This window comes from Sus scrofa, chromosome 1 (genome assembly GCF_054392235.1).
Source record: "Sus scrofa isolate SSC_HxYL_T2T_F1_AM1 chromosome 1, Sscrofa_HxYL_maternal_Yorkshire_Landrace_v2.0, whole genome shotgun sequence".
Classification (NCBI taxonomy): domain Eukaryota; kingdom Metazoa; phylum Chordata; class Mammalia; order Artiodactyla; family Suidae; genus Sus; species Sus scrofa.
Window position 1 is genome coordinate 188,274,576 of NC_139383.1, and position 23,431 is coordinate 188,298,006.

General features: G+C 36.5%; 1 protein-coding gene across 7 annotated transcripts in view; it reads right to left on the reverse strand.

Moving 5' to 3' along the window:
• The window catches only part of MDGA2 (MAM domain containing glycosylphosphatidylinositol anchor 2), an 837,423-nt gene that overhangs the window by 711,737 nt on the left and 102,255 nt on the right, over nucleotides 1-23,431 (reverse strand). The window contains exon 1 of one of the 7 annotated variants that reach the window (XM_085018664.1): nucleotides 21,433-21,496. The exons of the other annotated variants lie outside the window; for them this stretch is intronic. The gene's annotated coding sequence lies outside the window, so the exon portion shown is untranslated. Of the gene's footprint in view, nucleotides 1-21,432; nucleotides 21,497-23,431 lie in introns of those variants that run through there. 7 annotated transcript variants of the gene reach the window in all.

Consider the following 23,431-nt stretch of genomic DNA (forward strand, 5'->3'; position numbering starts at 1 on the left):
CCTTAACCCACTGAGCAAGGCCAGGGATTGAACCTGCATCCTCACAGAGACAATATCAGGTCCTTAACCCACTGAGCCACAATGAGAATGCCTATTCTCACTCTCAAGTCCTCTGATAACTGCAACTCAAATAACGTTTTAGCTTTCAACTTGATGTGTCCTTGAGAATACTGAAAAAATAAACATGTGCCTATAAGTTTCAGAATTAATTTTTTGCTCTACCACATGTATCATTTAGGGTCTAATCAGGGGTCAGAATCAATCTGATTAATCAATTAATCAATCAATCACATCATGATTTGAACAGGAAAAGTTTAATACCAATAATAATTATATGGAGCAAACAAAAATTAAATAAGAAAAGAAATATTAAGTATAAGTTTATTATAAAGGTGTAATGAGAGGAGTTCCCGTTGTGGCTCAGCGTGGTACAAGCCGGACTAGTGTCCAGGAGGACGCAGGTTCAATCCCTGGCCTTGCTCAGTGGGTTAAAGATCTGTCATTGCCAGAGCTATGGTGTAAGTCACAGACACGGCTCAGATCTGGAGTTGCTGTAGCTGTGATATAGGCTGGCAGCTGCAGCTCCCATTGGACCCCTAGCCTGGGAACTTCCATATGCTGCAGGTGAGGCTCTGAAAAAAGAAAAAAAATAGTAACAAATAAATAAATAAAGGTGTAATGAGACCTCTGGAAAAAACTCTAGAGCTGAGGGAGAGTACCTGTGGATGGAACAACCTGAACAGGTGAGAAGACCTCTCCAAGTCTGGAACTTAGATCTAACTGGAGGAGTCTGCTGAGTTGCCCAAAACAGAGCCAGTCTATAGTTGCCAGGCAAGCAGGAAATATCTTTTGGGGCACAGACTGGTTAAGGCTGGCATGTGTACATACTGAAGGTGTCAGCGCTTAGAGTCTGCTCACCAGCAGAGGAGCGGAAGAACTACTGTATAGGTATCCTACTGGCAGAGTCAGTCATAGCAAAGTGATGCATCAGACTGCATGCTCCAGATGTAGGGTTGAAGCAAGCTACTACTGGATGTTCCCACACCAGCCTTCTTGCAATAGAAGCAAGAAACAAAACAGATTCACCCCAGACCACTTAAGAGAAACACTCTTCCTCCTGCAATGTTGCTTTAGCGCCCTCTACTGACAAAGTTTAATTTTGAGCTTACTGAAAAGGAAAAAATGTTGAAGGGATCTGTCTTCACTCTAGCTGAGCAGGTAATGAAGGATGTGTTTGGAGCTGAGAGGCAATGCATGAATAACTGGAATATCATTCAACAATCAAATGAGGATCAGGATTAGCATCTAATAATTCTGATTCTCGTATCTTTTGGTCCTACCTGCACCCTTTCTTCCAACCAACATATTGCAATGGAGTAGCTAGGAAAGTTCAAAGACACAGGTTACCAGTACTTACATTTCAGAGAATTGGGAAAAATTCACAGTTTAGAACAAGTATGACATAAACTCACATCCTTTAGGGCCTAATATTTATGGTCATACAGTTATTCAGAGTGAACACTGGAGTACTAGCAATTTGTAAGGCATTTCAGACCCAAACCCCTGTTACCTCTTCCACTGGTTCACTCCATGCAACACCCCTGCCCCGCAACACACAGAGATCTCTTTAATGTTCCTTTAACAGACTAAAATATCCGTTCAGGGCATTTGTCCTTGATTTTTTTCTCTGCCTGAAACACTCTTCCCTCAAAAAGCTGCAGAGATGGTTTTCTTTAGATTCTTACACAAATGTCACCTTCTCAATAAGACTTTCCCTAACTACCCTAAAATAGCAACCCAGTGATACTTCCTGCCCGCACTGTAGCTTTATTTTTCTCCTTAGCACTTACCACGACACACTATATATTGTAGTTGATTACTATAATTATTGCCTAGCTACATTAGAATAGAATCTCCATGGAAGGACTTTTCTGGCTTCTCCAGTGCACCATATGTTTGATCTTAGATCTATACCTGAGGCATGCCTGATGATCAATAAATACATGTGGAATGAATCTAAAATCAGATCATTGCTTTTTTAGAAATTAAAATTGTCAAATGCCTACATATGACAAGCAGGGAATATAAATGTCTGAAGCAGGCTAAGGCAAGTGAGTCCCTGGGTGAAATGAAGAATGCATGTCCTTGGAAGCAACCTAGATGTCCACCAACAGAGGTGTGGATAAAGGAGATGTGGTACATATACACAATAGAATATTACTCAGCCCCTAAAAAGAATGCAGTAATGGTATTTGCAGCAACATGGGTGGGCCTAGAAATTATCAAGCTAAACAAAGTGAGGTTAGACAGTGAAACACAAACGTCCTATACTATTACTTATATGTGGAATCTAAAAACTGGATACAATGAACTTCTTTGCAGAACAGAAACAGACTCACAGACTGAAAAACTTACAGTAAACAAAGGGGACAGGTTGTGGGGGAGGGATGGGCTATGGGTCTGGGATGGAATGGTGTAAAATTGGGTTGTTGTTAGAGACCCTGGAACGGCAGAACTCTGCAGAAGGAAAATATCTATGGACTCAAGAGTTTTAAAGTACAGAGTCTCTTTCAAAGACAAGATGTAGGACTTATGCATTAACCATGTTATTCTATAAACAGCTGCATTATGTCCTAAGGATACCCCTTTCTGATATTAAAAAGATTATCTCATCATTGCCCAGACTGTCCCTGCCCACCATTTTCTAAATGTAAGAGTATTGTGAGTTCTGTTATACCTCGCCATCCCTCTTCCAGGATTCCCCATTTCCCTGGAGCGCTGGACACAGCAGGTTGTGATGATGGTTGTACAACTACAAATATAAAACAATTCATTGAGTTAAAAAAAGAAAAAGAAAGAAAGCATGTCCTGTCTGAAGGGTCTGAATTATCCATCATCTCCATTGAAAATTGTGGCCATACAGGAATAAGAAGCAAGCCTGGCCATTTTCAGACTTTGCAAAAGTGTCAAGAAATAAATGCTTTGGGGTATAACCTTCTGGTTTGCAAATGTAGGTACAAATTCAATGTAAGAACAAATAGAAACCAAAAATGAAACCAAAACACTTTTGCTAAACAAACAAAATATGTCTGGAGGCAGAAAGCAGCCAAGGCAGCCAGGAACCACAGTACTCTCCCTCACTGGTATATGATTGGAAGTCCATGTTTTCACTTCTAAATTCACATTGCCTGGACTTATGCTCCAACTCTTGATGCTTCAATCCTCTCATCAAATCAGCTTTGCTCCCATAAAGACATTGTCTGTCTTCCTTCTCTCCTCTTTATATCCTTTATTCTTTCCATCTTTTTCTGCCAAAAGCTTACACATGATAAATTTTCAGAAGGAACATCTTTTTGGGAATAAAAAAAAAAAGAATTGATCTACCACCCCAAACTCTCCGTCCATCTCTCTCCCTCCCACCTCCCCCATAATGGATAAGAAATGAGGCCCTACTGTACATCACAGGGAACTATGTCCAATTTCTTGGGTTAGAACATGATGGAAGACAGCATGAAAAAAAGGAATATAGGTTTCTTTGCTGTACAGCAGAAATTTAAGGAACATTGTAAATCAACTATACTTTAATAAAAAACTTAAAGAACCTATATCACAGAGGAGGACTTACTAAATATGACAAGAGACTACTTGGAGAATTCTGATTAAAAATAATAATTTTTTAAAAAAAGGAAGAATTGAATTATAGCTCTACCTCTTTCTTGACCATTATGAGAACTTGGGTAAATTTCTAGAACTCCAACATCTAATTTTCTCACAGTGTTTGAGTTCCCTTGGAAAATATACCACTTTTCCTCAAGTATTTCTATACTTTGCAATACTCCGAGCTGTCCCCCAGGCCTCTGGCTGCTCTTCTGCTGACTAGCCTGAATCCATCTCTGCTTAAGAGGGATAATCACACAAGGTTTGTCTTCTAAAAGTCAAATTTTGGCACTATAACATCATTTTACCATATAACATTTAGGTTTACTGAGCTGTTCTTTCAATTCGTTATTATCTACTTCCTCAGTCAAAGCAAAGGCGAGAGAAAGGGAAAGGAGAAGAAGGAGAATGGGGAAGACTAAGAAAAGAGTGATATTTTGTTAGCAAGTATCCCTTATAGGCAAAAAAATGGATTCCAGAGTCTCAAGGCATGACTTGAGTTCATGGTTCTGTGACCACATGATCTTACTAAATAATTGAAAGTAGAGAGTATTTCACAGAGACAAAATATTTCTTTTCAACAAAGTACTTATTTCTCCCTAATAGATCATGAAAGGGATAGTCTACTCATAACCTCTTTTTTTGATACATTTAATAGACATTTAGAAACATGTTTATTTCTGAAAAGATTTGTCGGTGGATAGCAAACTTACTATTGGTTTTGTAAAAACCTTTAGGAAGCACATTTGGTTAGTCCTCTGGCACAAAAGGGAAGGTAGAGGTTGACTGCAACTGGTTTAGCTGATGTTCTTTCAGCTTTCCTTTAACCTAGGAAATAGTTCATGTTCTTACTGGTAAATTCAGAGTCCACACTTACTTTAGCTTTTAGACTACAGTATAAAGATTTAATATCATTCCTAGGCTAAGAACATAATAGCATCATCAAGGCATTAAAACAGTAAATCTGTGTTATAAAAAATTTAAGAAAAAATTATTTATTCACAAGTTTGCTGTAATAAAAATAAATCAATTTCAATTAAATTCAATTAAAAAGGATTTCTGACACTAAATTTCTAAATTGTTGTTATAAAAATGCTAATTTACATATATTTTGTATGATCAACTAATTTCTAAATAGCAATGATGGGTTAATGCAAAGACGTAGCATGCTTTGTGTTGAATTAGAAAATACATCTATGAATACGTTTTATTTCTCAAAGTATAAAGAGCAATGGATATAAGCTTTTAACAAACATAGGAAGTAGAAAAAATGTAATATGCAAAAAATGGTATAATTACTTATTTCAATTATGAAAGTGTAACAAATTGCATCAGACACAACAATCACTGTGTCATTGGTGATTATAAATTAACCCTTAATGACTAAAGATGGTCACTGAAGCATAAGCACTAACCCTGAAGCAAGAGGAAAGTTAAAGTGTTAATACTCTAATTTAAAGGAGTTAAGGACATGAGTATGTCCAAAACAGGGAATGGAATAATTTCTGAGCAGGTGACATTCTCAATTTTCAAGTTTTTCCCCATGGTTAATAAGTTAATGATCCTTATTCTTGCCACTTAAAATGAATTTATTCTGATAATTCAAAAATATCTTGAGTTTGCTCATGCACACGGCTAGAGTTATAGTCATAAATCATCTAGTCTAGCCAACAGTTCATAAAAATCTATAAATCATCAAGGGAGATGTGTTTGAAAGATGCTCTGTAAGATATTAAGCACTAAAATGTCATTCAGCAAAGTAGTAGAATATAGTAAAGTACTAGTCCATGAGATTTTCTAAGAAAAAAAAGGGAGGAAGGTAGCTCATGAACCCTGACTGCAGGTGTCTCAAAGTACATTAACAGATAAAGGCTCTTAAGAAACTTGTGATAAACACACCCAATTAATTCTGTTTAACTCAGGATCTTTCCATTATATGTACCATGGAACATTCTGCCAAACTTCTTCACTCCTCCTCAGGAATATCCTCAAGGTCTGAGATTGGTTCATATAAAGTCCTAACAGCAACATACCCAACAGAACAAAAGATAATGTCTAACTCAAAAGAACTAATGTCTAGACATTTGAAACGGAGATTAGAAAGCATACCATTGACAAAATACTGGGGTTAATATCACCAGTGAGAAAGTTATCAAAAATTTAATTGTATTCAGGCTTAAACAGCTGTAAGACTAGGTGTTGAAGCATTTCTGATTTTTAAAAAACCATTAGCAGGTTAGTGTGGCTTTTACCTCACTTTCCAGTTATAAAGAGCACGATTTGCCTATTTTAAACCTGTAGACATGGACTAACAACTGTAATAAAATATTTGCTTCCTAAATTGCACTTTTTTTTTTCAATTGCCCCAAAGATCAATGTGAAACAATCACCCACTTCAAATCCAATTCCAAATGAATGGGTACACTGGAAATGTCAATTATATGTCTGACAAGCCTGTGATCTCCCACAGGCTGAGATACTTTCATATACATCTAGGGATGAGCTGTTTGTTTCTTTGTGTCTGCTTCATTGTTAAAGATGTTTTTGTTTGTTTCTTGCACATAGGGGGGACCACCATAGACCCAGAAGTTTGCACTGAATCTCAAATCGACAGACTAAAAACCTCTGAAGTATTAGGGTTTTTTTTTGCTACCAGAGGTTATTAATTAGCAAAGCCAGACAGACCAGTTCTCCCAAATAACCTGTATTGGAGAACATGAAGATTATCTAATGGATCAAATCTGTACAGAATAATAAAGATACCATGAGAGTCACATCACAGGACCAGTATGAGAGAACTGATCCCAATAACTGCTTTGTAATCACCATAGATATGCAGATACAGGCTGGGTTTATTTTTCTAAGTTTAATAGAATTCATCAACAGAATAGCACTAAGAAAAGTTGGTATAAAATAATGATCTATATGAGCTGTGCCAACTAAAATTGATTTTTTTTCAGAAAAGAAGAAGCATTTTTATTATTCAACTATGCAACACCAAATTCAGTATTTAAATTAAAAATCTTGGCCTGGTATTGGCATTGTAAAAATCTGTCAAATCTTGTGACAAATGAGTTTCATATCGATGAATTAATCCTAAGTCACTGTTGGCTATATTTAATAATATCTGTGCAAATAAAAGGACAAAATAGAAAGTCTGATGTCACTAAAAGCTGATAGCTAAGCTCTAAATGTATTTAAGTGTCCATATTTAATGAATGGGAAGCAGTTTAAACTGCACACCATAAAACCCACCAACACGCATTTTTATTTAAAAAGGAAATATCCATTTTGTGGTCAGAGAGACTCAATATTTGGTTTGAAAACCTCTCATGTTTTTATAGATTAGAAAAGATTAGAGAGGGGCAGGGATCATGTGCTAGATACACTTTATTTTTCAAAAAGGAATATGTTCATGATTTGGTATACATTGTAAACAGGAATGAAAGCCATAGATTAAAGATCTATACACACCCAAGCCAAGGAAAACTAGGCAGGGTGTTACTTATAATGTATTATTTACACAGGTGAATATCTGCCAACGAGGCTTTCTTCCTTAAAATACATTTCAAATCTTCAGTGTCAATCAATGACATTTAACAACTCTGTCATGGTCAAAGGGAAAAAGACAACCTGCTTGGATCCTTACACTGAGTATTTAATAACAGTAAGAAGAAAACTCAGCAGCAGTCTCCATGATAGCAGTGTGCTACAAAAGGAAATAAAGAAGAAGATAGTGGGAAGGATTTGAAAGCCATGTCGATCAAGTTCATTGTCAATGATTAAAGAATCGTGGGAGTTGACTGAGATGTTTGTCTGGGAATAAGGAAGCCTGGTTTAAGAATAGGCTGTGTTTCAAGCATTCACCCAAGTATGCAATCTGTGCTAGGCACTTTGAGGGAATATTTAGATTTTTTTTTTAAAGTCTTATTGAATTCTAGTGGATTTACAATGTTGTATTAATTTCTGCTGTACAATAAAGTGATTCCATCATACACACACACACATCCCTTGCTTTTAAATAACTGGTTTCATGGTGAAATGGAGAACATATCAGGTTTTGAAGAAGAGCAACACTGTCATTCCAACTGGTATATTTGGACCCTGAAATAAATGCTAACTGAACTTTATGCTTATTCACAAGAGAAGAGGTCATAGATAGTGGTAGAAAATACTTTACAGAGAAGGGTCTTTTAGTAGGGACTTAGGAAACATGGTTCAGGCAAAATTATAGAGCTTACTGGGAAGGAAAATCTAGTAAAGACGCTAAATGGAAACTAACAAGGCAGAGTCTGAGACAAGTATGTAACTGGGCAGACTGGGAAGGGTCCTGGCAGAAAGTACACAAGGGGGAGAGGTGGTTACTATAGGGCCAGCATAGAAAATGAAATTATTCATCGATTAATGATGTGGACTGAGAGTTCCCATTATGGCTCAGTGGTAATGAACCTGACCAGTATTCATGAGGACATGGGTTCGATCCCTGGCCTTACTCAGTGGGTTAAGGATCCAGTGTTGCCATGAGCTGTGGTGTAGGTCACAGACAGGGCTCTGATCTGGCATTGCTAGGGCTGTGGTGTAGGCAGGCAGCTGTAGCTCTGACTTGACCCCGAGCCTGGCAACTTCCATATGCCACAGGTGAGGCCCTAAAAAGAAAATAATAATCTGGACCAGTTTTCTGTCATATTTGTTTCTGAATATATGATCCCAAGAATAATAGAATATAGACGCTCATATTTATTTAAGGCTGTGCCTTATCACAGAATTTTGTTGACACACGGAATCTACTTAAGTCATAATATTATTGAAGCAGATACGGACGGCCATTGATATGAAGCCAACCATTATATTCCTGAGGGAAAACAAATTCAAGACCCTTAAATGGGCTACCAAGCATTTATGTCATACATATGAAGAACTTTGCCTCCAGGTCCAACATACCTAAAGAATGTTAGAACTAGAAACTCTTGAAAGCCACATAGGGAAGCCCCTTTGGTGTTAACAAGGGGTCTGGCATCCCAGAAGAGTAATTTGAGGAACTCTGGGACTGGGGTTGAGGAACCAGGGCTTCAAATCACTTAAAACCTCAACAGTACTTCTCAGTGCCTCCAGCTTCTGTGTCAGCCTCTTTCTTCTCTTCGGTGAACCTACATAAAGTTAAAGCCTTGGCCTTTTAACATTGCTAATTTTTAAGGCCTACTGCCTAGAACAGCACCTGGTTCATTCTAGGCACACAGTAAAGTGAATGAATTGATGGTAAAGTTCTCACTTTTTTTCCTTTTTCTTTATTGGCCTGCACCTGCAACGTAATGATATTCCTGGGCCAGGGATGGAAACTGCACCACAGCAATGATCCATACCACTGCAGTGACAACACAGGATCCTTAACCCACTGAGCGACAAGAGAAATCTGAAGTTCTTGCTTTTATTTCAAAAAAGATTATTTATCCTCCATGACTCACAAAGGACTCCATAGCAGGCTCTAGGAATTTGCTCTCCTTTACTCCCTCATATTTCCCCTTTTTTTCTGGACCAGGATTTATGAGTTTAGACCCAGGATTTGGCCTAGAGAGAAAACAAAGCAGAGAGAGCAGGAGGTTGCAATCCAATGCCAAGTAAGGGTGACAATAGGAGATGAACTGGCTATAGCGACAGAGAAATGGTATTTTCATAAATACTGGATAATCTCAGACTTATCCATGTCAAAGCAGGAAAGGTGATTATTGCTTTATTCTTTCAAAGTTTACAATAGGTGACATACAGAGGTTCTGGAATAAGAAGTCTTTGATTTAAAATCTGGCACCTGGAGCTCCCATCATGGCTCAGTGGTTAACGAACCCGACTAGCATCCATGAGGATGAGGGTTCCATCCCTGGCCTAGGTCAGTGGGTTAAAGATCAGGTGTTGCTGTGAGCTGTGGTGTAGGTCAGAGATATGGCTTGGATCCCGTGTTGCTGTGGCTCTGGCATAGGCTGGTGGTTATAGCTTGGATTGGACCCCTAGCTTGAGAATCTTCATATGTTGTGGGTGTGGCTCTAAAAAGACAAAAAGACAAAATAAATAAATAAATAAATAAGATAAAATCTGGCCCTGTGCTTACTCCTAGTATGCCCATGAACAAGTTACTTAAATTCTGTAAGTATTTGTAAATGAATACAAATTATACCCCTCCCTTTACTGTGGCTTTTATTTTTAAATATGGTTAATCCAAAATACTTAGTTAGCACTTAAGAGAAAAGGCACTAACCACTGAATATCACAAGTGGTTGTATCATTGCCCATTAACACAAATATGCAATCACACTGTGGTTTAAAATGAGAAAATGCATTACTTTAGTGTTTTTGAAATGAAGATCTACATCTGAGAAGAGAAGGTCTGCTTATATGTCACAACATTTTATGTACGAGATTCTTAATAAAAATATATTTATATATTCATTTTAAAATGATGATGAAAAAACTAGTTAAATAACTGGATAGAATAGTATTCTTTGTTCAATATTTGGTTATAAACCACATCCCTGCTTCCAAGTTCAGAAATTTTTATTTGTCATAGAGGAAATGTGAGCAGAGCAAAAGCACCGAGGTCAAAAAGAAACAAGCAAACAAAACAAAACCTCAGTTGACTTTATTTATGGTACATCTATTGATAGTATCAAAAGCTCTAAAGATCTAAAAAATGCTTTTTTGTAGAAAATTGTTTACCTCATTTTGAATATATACAATAAAAACTGTTAGTAGTAGCACATATTTTCTAAAGCTAAATTTCATAGCATAATCTTAGCAGTAACAAAAGAATTTACATCCTATAGTAACCAGGATAATTGCTAAGTAAATTTAAGTTAAATACACACACACATTCATAGTACTTAAAATAGGATAATAATATACTGCCAGCAATATGCCCTCATTTCCTTGAATAACAATGCCTTCAGTTTCAAAGGAATAAGGTAATTTTTGAACAAGTTTTGAACAAGATTATTTTACACTTTAAAATTGTGTCAAACACAATTCTTTGCAGAGGCTATATATAAAGATAATGCTATAATTAGCAGTGCCCTTTAAAGTCAACTATTGCTACATCCATGCTAATAATGAGATTGATTTTCATTAGCAAAAAGAGAAATCAGTCTCATTGCATTTGAGTCCCACTTTCATATACTATTTCTTTAAAAAATGTCTGAACTTGCTCATTTATCAGAGTAATTTAAGCATTAAACATGTGTCTGTTATACCAGAGAGGAAAAAAAATGGAATCATGTGAATAACCCCCAACAATTTTAATGCCATATAATCTAGATATATACATTTCCTAAAAGAATACGTAATTATATTTTAAACCTATTTTAAAGGCATTTACTCTGGGGATGGTGGTAAAGTTAAGAGGAAAGAGGTATGAGAAAAATGTTTCGTCTAAAGGAAAGAAAAGGAAAAAATGCGGTGTTCCATGAGGATCATGAATGGAGGCCCTGGAGCCTGGCTGTCTGGATTCAAACCCTGCTCAGCCACTCGGTGGCTGTTCACCTCCACATTCTCCTTTACCTCTGAGTCCTGCATGGCTCATCTATAATAGAGTAGCTGAGTTCACAAGGAAAGAAATACACTGAGAATGTTGTCTAGATGTATACATAAACTCTCATCACCTCCAATGCTTCTATTTTAAACTTATTTTATCTCTCTAGATTAGGGGAACCATTTTTGATATTACTCATTATCATTAACATTATCATTAAATATAAGCACACAAAACTACACCACACCTGGAAATCTTCACATGCACACCAAAGATAGTGGTTGAGATGTTTTATAAATGTGCCATGACACTCTAGAAATAGTTAATAAATTCATTATGCTGAATATTTGTTCATTTTTGAAGTAGGTGCCAATCATTCCTTTAACGGTAACCTATGACTTTTGATATATTTTTCCACATCTTCTCCATCTTTTCCACATCTATCTCTAATGAGATAAGCATGGCCTGCAATATCTCAAGTCTTTCATTTACGACTTCTCTATTGCCTTTTTTAAGAGAGATTTTCTTAAAGAGATTTTTTTTACCAACTTATGCGATTTTGAAACAATATATTTTTGGGGGTTTTTTTGTCTCTTTGCCTTTTCTAGGGCTGCTCCCGTGGCATATGCAGGTTCTAATTGGAGCTGTAGACACTGCCAGAGCCACAGCAACTCGGGATCCCAGCCGCGTCTGCAACCTATACCACAGCTCATGGCAACGCTGGATCCTTAACCCACTGAGCAACGTCAGGGATCGAACCCACAATCTCATGGCTCCTAGTCGAATTCGTTAACCACTGCGCCACAACAGGAACTCCTGAAACAATATTAACATCCCAGTTTTAAAATATAGATAGATAGAAGGACATGGAGACATAGAATCAGGACTCCTATTCTTCAGGATCTAACTACAGCATTGTATTTCTGTGTTGCGGGGGTATAGTTTTAAACAAGTGATCTTAATTCCTTAGGTATTCTTTGTAGCCTTATGATAATAAATGTAGACTTTTATTAGTTCTTTTGATATACTGAAAAGAAGGCTTAAAAACCTCTCAATAATTTTTCTTGAATTACTAGGAGCTTAAGATTCTTAGATACAAGAGAACAAAATATATACAAGTCAAATTCTCTAATAAGATAATAAGAGTTAATACATTTTTGCCCAAAACTGAACAACAACAACAAAAAAAGCCTCAGATATGAGCTTTAGAGCCAACAATCAAATTGTTGAAGCAGATGAATGAAGTTACCATATTCACATATTTCCAATATCATGACTTTTTGTTTTTTCAACTTTGAAGGGCCGCAGATACAGCATATGGAAGTCCCAGCTAGGGATCGATTCAGAGCTGCAGCTGCCAGTCTACGCCAGAGCCACAGAAAGTGCAATCCAAGCTGAGTCTGTGACCTACACCACGGCTGACAGGCAACACTGGATCCTCAGCCTGAGTGGGGCCAGGGATCGAGCCTGCATCCTCATGGATATTAGTCAAGTTCGTTTCTGCTGAGCCATAATAGGAACTCCTGTTGTGATAATTTTTAACCATTCAGCAAAGGTTGAAGAACTAGTATGGGCTGACAAATGAGAGGACTATGAGCACCTTAGCCAGGCACAGCCACCTCTCAAGATTGAACAGGCCAAGGTTGAAAACACTGTTTTGATATTTTCTAATTACTGCATCAGCATAGACCTAACACAGACCTGGCTTGGGTTAGAATGTCATGCAAACTTTGGAGGAGGAAAAGCACTTATGCACATAAACTGGATAATTAGATAGTTTTAATTTGATAATACAAGCAATCAATCATAATTAGAAGCAATTTATCTGTATTAAAAGAAAGTTGCAATTTTATCACATGAAATAAAATGATCAAACTATGCTCCCTCACTTATATTTTTCATTTCCTTCTCAGTTTCTTCTCTTCTGTTTGCAAACATTCCAGCCCTCACAGGACTTAGCTATGATTCTTTCATTCCCTTAAATTTTACTGCCCTCTTGAAAGGATAACGGTATATTTTATCCTGATTCAATATCAATCTTTTTGTAATTTTCCTTTTGTCTTTATCATCTTTTTTGGCAAAATACCTATAGATGACCCTTGCACAATGTGGGTTTGAACTGCATGGGTCCATTTTCACCCAGATATTTTCCAATAGTAAATACTATTTACTACAGGATTCCTGGTTGGTTAAATCTGCAGATGCCAAGGAACCTTGGTTATGGAGGGCTGACTAAAACTCATATGCAGATTAATCCCCATGTTATTCAAGGGTCAACTGCAATTTATATGCCATAAAGTTTACCCCTTCATACTATAAACTGACTTTTAGTATAGTCTCAGAATTGCATAAACATCACTATATTCTATTTCAGAATATTTTCATTTCCCTCCAGGACACACCCCATACCTATTCCTAGTCATTCTCCATTCCCTTCTTCCTACAGCTCCTGAGAGTCACTAACATAATTTCTGTCTCTATGAATTTGTATATTCAGGACATTTCACATAAATGAATTACAAAATATGTGGTTTCCTGTGACTGCCTTCATTCCTCAATATATTTCCAAGATTCATCTATGCCACAGAAGGTATAAGTACATCATTCCCTTTTTTGCTGATTACTATTCCATTGAATAGATATACTATATATTGTTTACCAATTCATCAGTTAATAGATATTTAAGTTGCTTCCAATTGGGGGCTAAAATGAATATTGGGGCTATTAATATTTGGGTACAAAAATTTTAATTTCTCTGGGGTATATTCTTAGAGTAGAATTGCTAGGTCACATGGTAAATATACAATTAATATTTTGAGGAATTTACAAAATATTTTTCATAGTGGCTACAACATTTTACTTTCCCACTCAATGATTTCTGCGGTTCCAATTTCTCCACATTTTGAGTAATGCTGTTCATTTTCTGTGTTTTACTTTTTATTTTATCATCTTACCAGTTGTGAAGTGGTATCTCATTATGATTTTGACTTGAATTTCTATTATAACTTATTCAGCATCTTTTCATGTATTTATCTTTTCATGTATTTATCATAGATACATCTTTTCATGTATGTATCTATTATAACTTAATTATTTAGCATCTTTTCATGTATTTATTCATGGAGAAATATCTATTCAAATGCTTTGCCCATTCAAAAACTGGATTCTCTTTTTACCGTTAATTTTAAGAAATGGATTTTTTTTCAAGATAAAGTCCCTTATCAGACATGATTTGCAAATATTTTCTCCCATTCTATGAGTTTTTTCTTTTTTCTTTTTTTGGACAGTGTCCTTTAAAATATAAATTTAAAATATATATATATATAAATTTAAAAATAAGTAATGATATTAAATGCATCTCTTTTTCTTTTGTCTCTTACGCTTTTGGTGTCATATAGAAGAAACTAATGTCTTAAAGTCAGGAAGATTTCTTTGTCTTAAGAGTCTTATGGTTTTAGCTTTCACATTCAACTCTATGGTTCAATTTGAGATCATTTTCGTATGTGGTATGAAGGGTTCAACTTCATTAATTTGATTAGTGTAACTTTATAGTAAGTTTTGTTTTTGTTTTTGTTTTTTGTTTTTTGTCTGTTTGCTATTTCTTGGGCTGCTCCCGCGGCATATGGAGGTTCCCAGGCTAGGGGTCGAATCGGAGCTGTAGCCACCGGCCTACGCCACAGCCACAGCAACGCGGGATCCGAGCCGCGTCTGCAACCTACACCATAGCTCACAGCAACGCCGGATCATTAACCCACTGAGCAAGCGCAGGGACTGAACCCGCAACCTCAAGGTTCCTAGTCAGATTCGTTAACCACTGCGCCACGACGGGAACTCCCATAGTAAGTTTTGAAATCTTGAAATGTGAGTCCTCCAACTTATTCTTATTTTTCAGTTTTGCTTTGTTTTGGCAATTCTGGGTACTCTGTATTTTCAAATGAATTTTAACATCTGCTTATCAATTTCCAAAAAAAAAAGACACGAGATTTTGATAAAGACGGCAGTAAATCTGTAGAACAATTTGAGAAATATTGTCATCGAAACAATTCCCAAGTCTTCTGATCCATGAACATGAATTTCTTTCCTTTTTTTGAGTCTTCAATTGATTTCAAATATATTCTACAGTTTTGTGTACAAGTCTTGCACTTAATAAACTTATTAATAAATATTCATCTTTTTGCTATTGTAAATGGAAATGCTTTCTTAATTTAATTTTCAGCTTTTCCTCTGCTAGTATACAGCAGTACAATTGGTTTTTGTATAGGATCTTAGTATCCTGCAATCTTGCTAAGCCCACTTACTACTTCTAAAGTTTTGAGATTCCTCAGGTTTTCCATAAATAGGATCAAAATGTCCAGAAATAGAGACAGTTTTAATTCTTCCTTTACAATATGGATGCATTTTATTTATTTTTCTTGCCTAGCTGCCCTATCTAGAACCTCTAAAGTAATGCTGAATAGAAGTGGTAAAAGCAGACATTCTTATTTCTGATCATGGGGGAAAGTATTCAGTCTTTGATGACTAAGTATAATGTTAGCTTTGGGTTTTTTGTAATGCTCCTTAACAGGGTGAAAAAATTCATGTCTATACCTAGATTGTTAAATGTTTTGGATTTTGTCAAATACTTCTCTGTTTTTATTGAAATAATAATGTAACTTTTGTGGTTTACTAATATTGATTGATTTTCAGATGCTGAATCAACCTTCAGATGCTGTGATAAATCCCACTTGGACATGAAGCATAATCTTTTATAAATGTTTCCAGATTGGGTTTGCCAGCATTTTGTTGATTTTTTAAATCTATAATCTTAAGCAATATTGGCCTGTAGTTTTATTGTGACGTCTATCAGTTTTGCTATCAGGTAATACTGACCTCAGAGAATAAGCTAGGAAGTATTTCCTAACCCCCCCTTTTTTTTTTTTGGAAGGGGGTTAAGGAAAGAATTTGTGAACAAATATTATTAATTCTCATTTAAGAGTTTGGTAGATCACCAGTGAAACTATGTGTACCTAGGCTATACTTTGTAGGAATGTTAAAGATTCTTCCCACAAGTAAAAATATCTATACTTTTTGTTGTTTTGCTTTTTGTTTGTTTGGTTTTTTATGACTGCACCCACAGCATAAGGAAATTCCCAGGTCAGAGACTGAATCTGAGCTGCAAATGCAACCTACACTGCAGCTGCTGCAAAGCCAGATCCTTTAACCCACTATACTGGGCCAGGGATCAAATCCACACTCTGCCACTGCAGCTGGATTCTTAACTCTCTGTGTCACAGTGGGAACTCCAAAATCTTTGTACTTATACATCTATTCAGGTTTTTCTATTTCTTTTAAAGTCCATTTCAGTAGTTTGTATCTTCATAGGGATTTTTCCATTTCATCTAGGCTATCTACTTGTAGGCATACAACTGTATAATTTTGTTAGAATAATGGCATTCCAAAGATGCCCATGCACCTGTGAATATTTCACCTTGAATGGCAAAGGGAATTAAAGTAGCAGAAGAAATAAAAGTTGCTAATCAGTTGACCTTAAAAGAGGGAGATTATCTTGGATTATCCAGGTGGGCCAATGTAATCACTAGGGTCTTTTAAACATGGAAAAGAAAGGCAAAAGAAGAGGTCAGACTAATGTGACATGAAAATTCCATTTACTGTTGCTGGCTTTAAAGATGAAGGAAATAAAGAAATGTGGGCTAGAAAAGCAAGGAAACTGGTACTCCCCTAAAGCCTCCAGAAAGGAATGCAACCTGGTTGATACTTAGCTTTTACCTCAGTGAGATTCATTTCAGACGCAAAGCTAAAGAACTGAAAAATAGTAAGTTTGTGTTGTTTGGGGCACTAAATCTATGATAATTTAAAACAGCAGCCAAAAAAATACAATGCAATAGTATTCCCTGATAATCCCTTTAACTTCTATAAAGTTAATAGTGACGTTCCTTTTTTTTCCCATTCCTTGCTTTACTAATTTGAGTTTCTGGGTTTCCTCTTTTTTTCTTAGTTTAGCTACAGGTTTGCCAATTTGGTTGATCTTTTAAAAGAAGCAACTTTTGGTTTTGTTGATGTTCTCTAGTGTTTTTCCATTCTCTGTTTCATTTTTTTTTTTCATTCTAATCTTTTTTCTTCCCTCTGCTTGCTCTGCATTTAGATTTTTTTTTCTTTTTTTCTGGTTTCTTAAGGTAAAAGATTAAGCTATAATATTTAAAGAATATTTTCCTTTTTAATATAGGTATTTACAGCTATAAGTTTCCCTGTAAGTACTTTGTTAGCAACATCCAGTATGTTTTGGTATGTGGTATCTTCTTTTTATTCATCTCAAAGTATTTTTTAATTTCCTCTGTGGTTTATTTTTTTATTTTTAATTTTGATTGATATCTATAATCAATTTACATTCAATGTAATAACTAATAATATCAAACTTGTATCTGCCATTATGCTTTCTGTTTTTATACATCTTAAGTTGTTTTCAATTATTCAATTTTTCCATTATTCCATTCTTTAGTGTTAAGCAGATATTATTTAGTGTACAATGTAAATTCACTTGATATTCTTTGGCTATATTTTTTGAGTAATTTTCTCAATAGTTGCCTTGGGGTTTGTAATTAATATCATATTTTCAAACCATCTACTTAGGATTAAGACCAACTCAGTTTCAAAGTATAAGAAAACTTTGTTCCACCATAGCTCTGTTTGCCTCTCCCCTGCTTTGTGCTATAACTCTCATACGAATCACAACTTGATGTATTAAAACCCATCAACACAGTTTTAAAACTACTGCTTTACACATTTGTCTTTTAAGTTAAACAGAAGAATAGTTAACAAACAAAAAAATACATTTGTACTCTCATTCTTATGCATGTATGTACTAATCCATTATTCTGTGCTCTTTTTCTAAATGTGGATTTGGTTTATTGTTTAGTGTCCTTTAACTTCAGCCTAAAGGACTTCTTATAAAAGTATGTCTATCACTGACAAATTCTCTCAATTTGTTTTTATGGGAATTTCTTAATTTCTCCTTAAGTTTAAAGGATCGTTTCGCTTAACATGGAATTCCTGGTTGATAATCTCTCTCTTCTTACTTTTTTTTTTGGAAGCACCCATGGCATTTGAAAGTTCCCAAGCCAAGGATCGAATCTGAGCCACATCTGCAACCTACACCACAGCTGTGGCAATGATGCATCCTTAACCCACTGGCCCTGACTGGGGATCAAACCCATACCTTGGCAGCAACCAGAGCCACAATAGAAACAACACCAGATCCCTAACTCTCTCTGCCACATTGAGAACTCCAACAATCTTTTTCTTTCAGTACTGCAAATATGTCATTTCACCCTCTTCTGGGCTCTGTGGTTCCCAGTTAAGGCAGCTATATATAGGTCTTACTGAGGTGTTTTCTCTTGGTGCATTCAAATTCCTTCTTTGTCTTGGTCTTTTGACGGTTTCATATAATGTGTATAGATATGGATTTCCTTGAGTTTACCCTTCTTGGGGTTGGTATGTATGTTAACTTTTTCATAAATTTGGGGAGGTTTTGGTCATCATTTATTCAAATATTCTTTCTGGTCTTTCTCCTCTCCTTGTAGGATTTCTATTATGTATATCATAGAATACTTGATGATTCTCACAGGTTTCATTCATTTTTCTTTCTATTCCCCAGACTGGATAATCTGAATTTACCTATCTTTGAGTTTACACTGCTTCTGCCTGCTCAAATCTGCTGTTGAGCCCCTTACTGAATTTTTCATTTTAGTTATTATATTTTCAACTCCAGAATTTCTAGTTGGTTCTCATTTAAAAAATTTATCTCTTTGCTGATATTTTCATTTATGGCATGTCATTCTCCTGTAGCTTGGTTAATGTATTTATAAGAGCTAGTTTAAAGTTTTTTTGGGGGGGTTGTTAGTTCATTATCTGAGGGGTTTTTTTTTGACTTTTTTAATCCTATATATATGCCATACTTTTGTTGCTGATATTACAATTTAATAAGTGAGACGTCCCATCCTGAGAGTTTCTTATTGTTGCTATTTATTTAATGAATCTCCTGTACTAATTCTGGTAAGTCTGTATTCTTTGCCATGTGCAGTCACTGAAGTTTCTGCTTAATTTAGTTTAGTGAGGAGCCAATGACTGGACAGAGATCTCCTTAAATGCATTGAACCAATACATTTCTAAACCTCTGAAAAGGAACTCTGGCATGCCTTTAAAGCCCCGGCATTTTAAAACTCTAAGCCTTCACATTCTATTTGTACAAAGCCTCAAGGTCAGCCAGAGGTAAGAAAATAAAACCTTCTGTATTACTTCCTGGGCATGCACATAGCTATGCTTATGGCCGTAGACTTCTGGATCTCCAGGTATATGGCAAAGAACTTTATATCTCTCACAGACTTCTTATTCCTCGGGTTTTCTTTGTAAGATTTTTGGCCAGCCACCTATTTTGCCCAATTGGTATCACCATTTCAGTTGTTAACAAGTGCAGCTGAATTTTTTCAACCAACTCCTTGGTCCTCACTGAGTGATCTCTTGAGTCAGGTCGAATAAAGACAGGCCCTTTAACAGACTTTTCCAGAGATCTGGCAGACAGGTCAAATAGCAACAATTCAGTGGGGACAAAACTTTTTAAAGAGACCTTTTTTTAGCAGTTTTAGGTTCACAGTAATATTGAGAGGGAAGTACGCAGATTCCTTCTCTACTCCTGTCCCCACACATGCATTCCCTCCCTGATGATCAACAGTCCCCCTACAAAAGTGGTACATTTGGAGTTCCAGTCGTGGCTCAGTGGTTAACAAATCCGACTAGGAACCATGAGGTTGCGGGTTCGATCCCTGGCCTTGCTCAGTGGGTTAAGAATCCGGCGTTGCCTTGAGCTGTGGTGTAGGTTACAGACGCGGCTCGGATCCTGCGTTGCTGTGGCTCTGGCATAGGCAGGTAGCTACAGCTCGGATTTGACCTCTAGCCTGAGAACCTCCATATGTTGGGGGAGGAGCCCAAGAAATGGAAAAAAGACAAAAAAAAAAAGTAGTACATTTGTTAAAATTAATGAAACAAGACAAATATAATCACACAACATCTACAGTTTACCTTAGGATTCATTCTTGGTGTTGTATATCCTATGGGTTTGGACAAATGTATAATGATAAGTTTCATTATTAAAGTATAATAGAGAATATTTTGGAGTCCCCATTGTGGCTCAGCAGGTTAAGAACTTGACTAGTATCCATGAGGTTGTGGGTTAGATCCCTGGTCTCTCTCAGTGGGTTAAGGACCCTGCATTGCTGTGAGCTGAGATGTAGGCTACACATGCGGCTCAGAACTGGCATTGCTGTGGCTGTGGCTGTGTTTAGCGCCTACGGCTCATACTCAACCCCTAGCCTGGGAACTTCCACATGCCGCAGTTATGACCCTGAAAAGACCAAAAACAAACAAACAAACAAAAAAGTATTTTCACTGCTCTAAAAATCTTCTGTGTTCCATGTATTCATCTCTCTCTTCCCCATCTCCCAAAACTTAGAAAATACTGATAATTTTAATGTCCCCATAGTTTTGCCTTTTCCAGATGTCAAATGGTTAGAATCATACTGGATCCTTTTCAGACTGGCTTTCCATGTTTTGATAGCTCATTTCTTTTTAGCACTGAATAATAGTTGTCTTAGAAAATGTACTACTACTGTTTCTTTATCCATACACCTTGTGAAGGATATAGTAGTGCTCCCAAACCTTGGCAATTATGAATGAAGCTATTATCAACATCCATGTATAGGTTCTTCTGTGGCCATAAGGTTTTAATTTCTTTGAATAAATACCAAGGAGTTTGATTGCTGGATCACATGGTAAGAATGTTGTTTTGTAGGAAACCACCAAACTGTCTTCCAAAATGGCTGTACCATTTTGCATTCCCACCAGCAATATATGAGAGTTCCCGCTGTACCACATCCTCACCAGTATTTGGTGTTGTCATCATTCTGAATTTTGGCCATTCTATTAGGAGTGTAGATCATTTAAAGGATGAAGTTTTTGGAATTCCCGTTGTGGCTCAGTGGTTAACGAATCCGACTAGGAACCATGAGGTTGCAAGTTCAATCCCTGGCCTTCCTCAGTGGGTTAAGAATCCGGTGTTGCCATGAGCTGTGGTGTAGGCCGGCAGCTACAGCTCCGATTGGACCCCTAGCCTGGGAACCTCCATATGCCAAGGCAGCGGACCAAGAAATGGCAAAAAGACAAATAAATAAATAAATAAATAAGTTTTTCAAGGAGTTCTAAAACTGTCTTACCCTTCCAGTGGCTAACAGGCTGTGCATTCTTACAGCTACCATGTTTGACCGATGATTTTCATAGCTACTGTAAAGGTAGGGAGAAAGAGATAAACATAGAGAAGGTTAAAAAATGCCACCAAGCTCTCTGTTCTTACGGATATTCAAAGATCTTTCTCAAATAAATAATCCTCAGATTGCTGCAACTCTTTGACTGATTTCCAGAGTTCTGAAGAAGTTCATAGTGACAGGTTTTGCCAGTATTCAGTCTCTCTTCTCCATTCTCTCTCCGTCTCTCCTTCCTCTTCTCTCTCTCTCTCTTTCTCTCTCTCTCTCTATAACTCTCTCTCCCTTAATAGCTAATTTTCTTGTAGGTCCTTACTTGCTGTTCCAGAAGTGCTTCTTTCAGGAAGGTAACTTAATATCCAGAGTCAATGGCTTCCTTTAGTCCTCACCCCTGACTGCCAGACTTTTCCTTTGGGTCTCATTTCTTTATACTTAAAGCATCAGTGATTCCACCTCCTTCCTGGCTTTGGCTACTGATAGACTCAATTGTCTCCTGCCATAAAAGTCTTCTATTGAAGCCCTAACTCCCAATGTGACTGGAGAGAGGGACTATAAGACTATAACCAAGGTTAAATGAGGACATAAGAGTGGGGCTCTGATCCAACAGGATTAGTGTTCTTGTAAGAAGAAACACCAGAGATTCTCTCTCCACTCACATGTACTGAAGGAAAACTGTGTAAACTTATGGTGGGAAGGTAGCTCTCAGCAGAAATTGACAATGTTGATAGCCTGACCTCACATTTCCATCCTCCAAAACTGTGAGAAAATAAGTTTTCACCATGTCAGTCTTTTTTGCTTTTGTTTCATTTTTTGTTTTTATGGCAATCCAAAAATTTCTAAACAAAGGATTAAAGGCTACATAGCATTTTGTTTTCTTTATTTACAACTTCTCAGTGGAAAAAAAAAAAAAAAAAGCCTCCCGTGTTAGTGAATGCGGCTATGAGCTAAAGTACAGTGTTGTTTGGCAAGCCAGTTTGATATGTTAATACTTTCATCACTTTCTTCAGAATCAACAGCATCATACATACAAAAGTCTATGCACTATAAATAGAAAACTGCTATCCCAGTGCTGATATTGAAATATGGACTTGACATTAAACCTGTGTCTGCCGTATCTCCCAACAACCCACCAGTAAAACTGACAATTTGATGAAGAAAAGCCAAAATTACAGCAATCCTTAGATGTTACCTAAATCAAAACATTATCCCTTGACTGATTTTCTTCTTTTAATTAACTGTGCTGAAAACAAATAAATATGACGCAATTTCCACCTCACTACAGTCTTCATGAGCCTGAATCTTTGTAGTCACTGTCTTTGCATTTAGCAGCAAAGCAGAATTCCTGGAAATATGGATGCATGGCCAAAAGGGACAGTGGCTTTTCTCTGTTACAAGTTATATCCAGTTCTGCCTAGGGTGATCTTATTTTTGATAACCAGATAACATATCAAGAAAACACTCAATGAATTTAAAGTCCAGAGATTGGCCCATGGTATACACTGAGAGAGTGGTAGAGCCTCACAGAACCCTAATCCTTTCCAAGCCAACTCTTGGCCACCCACTTGAATGAATCCTTATGATGCAGGAGGAAGAAAACCAACTCAGTCTTTTCAAAGCATAGATTCTCACCCATTTTTGCTTTGGGGATGTTTTTATCATCTAAAGTATGTGTCCAAAATGAGAAACATGTATGTTTAATATTAATTTATTAAATAGATTTTACATTTTAAGTAAAGATGAAAGTCAGAAGTTTATAAAGAAATTAAGTACAATATGGGACATCTTCCAAACTAAGCTAAAACTATAATTATTTAATTCAGAAGAGATCATTTGCTTTTGATTCAAAAAATATTTCAAAATATACATACGTTTACATTCTGCCTCCAGACAGCATAGGTAGGTGGTTTTCCTTTTGTGTTTTATCACACAACATTTAACCCATTAGAGTGATTTC